Below are 2,003 nucleotides of genomic sequence, written 5' to 3'. Positions count from 1 at the left end.
GTGTATAACAGCTGCTGATAGTCTGGTCAATATTGTGATACTATGATACTCACACACACACATATACATATTTTGGGGGTCCGGAAAACGGAGTGGGGTGAGGTGGAAGCCTCGGAAATTTTACCCACCCCACCCCCATTGATCTTTTCAGGGTTAGGGTTTTAGAGCTAGGGAAATCCGTCCTGGATTCATTGAAACTTCTTATTTCCTTAGTGAAAATCGTGCGGGTGTTACTCTGAAAATTTACCACAACAACAACAACAATAATTGATTAATTAATCAATCAATTACTGTTGTTTGTTTTAAGTATAAAATAAACATTAAAAATATAACGGCTTCTTCCAACCACAGTAAAAAAAAAAAAAAATCGATCTAAGGGAGACTACTCATCTCAGCTTTATTACTGTTGCCAAAACCCTATCAACTTGAAGGAAATTTCGCCCCTGGAAAGAAAGGAGGATGAAGGATAGAGATAGGTGAAGCAGGGATGATGAGAGAGTAATATGGTGTTATGATCTGTCCTATGATTTGACATGAAACATTTAGAATTTTAGCAGATTATCAGATTTACTCAATGATACATATAATCCTTTCTACTAAAGGCCCGAAACCTGAAATTTTGGGGAACGGGGTTAGTCTATTAGATCGATCCCAGTACCTAACTGGTATTCAATTTATCAACCCCGAAGGGATGGAAGCAAAGTCGACCTCGGCGGAATTTGAACTCAGAGCGTGGCGACAGGCGAAGTACCGCTAAGCATTTCGTTCAACGTACTAACGATTCTGCCAGCTTGTTAACTTAATAACCCTTTCTACCATAGGCACAAGGCCTGAAATTTTAGGGGAGGGGATTATTTAATGTGATAAAAAGTTGCCAAGAAACAAAGGAAAACTTTGCTATCATCACCAAAATTACTTAGCATTATTATTGTTAGTAAGATGGTGAGCTGGCAGAGGTGTTAGCATGCCTGGCAAAATGCTTCGCAGAATTTCATGTCTGTATGTTCTGAGTTCAAATTCTACTGAGGTTGATTTTGCCTTTCATCTTTCAGGGTCAATGAAATAAATACCAGTTGAGTACTGGGGTTGATGTAATCGACTTAACCCATCCCCCAAAATTCCAGGCATTGTGTCTACAGCAGAAAGAATTATTATTACAAACTACCTGCAACGGTTGTTAGTTGCAGAGACATTGCATCCTTTAAAACCTCCATGCTTCCTGAAATTCGCCAAAACTACACCTGATATCCCACCCCACTCCGTATGCATGCACACACATATATTACGACTCTTTCCTTCTTTTGTACATAATTCTATGTACTGTACATGCACCTATGACAAGCTGTAGTGCACCTGAGTACGATACACAATAATTTCATTATTATCGTATTGAATGACTGTCGATCACAAATAACCATGGGTGCACCTAAGAGGTTCCCCTCCGGGGTACAAGTCTGGGATGAAAGTCACCTCACTGACGAACACAACCTAGAGTTGTTTTTATGGAAGATCAGCAGTTGCCCATGCAGACCAGCCTCCACTCTCCATGCCATCGATGTTATCCAAGGGAAAGGTAAAGGGGCCAATACAGCTTGGCACTATTGACATCACAACTTATTTCTACAGCTGAGTGAACTGGAGCAACGTGAAATAAAGTGTCTTGCTCAAGAGCACAATACGCATCCTGGTCCAGGATCGAACTCACAACCTCACAATCGTAAGCTTGATGCTCTAACCACTGAGCCATATTATTGTTGCTAAAATTGCCACTATCCCAGCAACCCGTGTTATCACCATAACCCGCAACTATTATCACCACCCACAGCTATCACAACCGCCTACAAGTACCACTATCACTAAATACACTTCACTCTTCAAAACAAAGATACCGTATCCAGCATTTATTCCAGAAGTGGAAATAGGAAAATGCTACATAGCAGAGGAACTATAAAAGATTAGTAAAATAACCTCACCCATCTTTGAGATACATATATATATATATA

The 2,003-nt window shown here is 40.1% G+C and overlaps 1 protein-coding gene across 1 annotated transcript in view; it reads right to left on the bottom strand.

Moving 5' to 3' along the window:
• LOC106875592 (ceramide glucosyltransferase 2) overlaps positions 1–2,003 on the bottom strand; it is a 315,466-nt gene that overhangs the window by 15,559 nt on the left and 297,904 nt on the right. The window lies entirely within an intron of this gene.

Source organism: Octopus bimaculoides, chromosome 3, assembly GCF_001194135.2.
Source record: "Octopus bimaculoides isolate UCB-OBI-ISO-001 chromosome 3, ASM119413v2, whole genome shotgun sequence".
Classification (NCBI taxonomy): domain Eukaryota; kingdom Metazoa; phylum Mollusca; class Cephalopoda; order Octopoda; family Octopodidae; genus Octopus; species Octopus bimaculoides.
The sequence above is the reverse complement of the archived record's forward strand: the minus strand, read 5'-3'. Positions and strand labels throughout refer to the sequence as shown.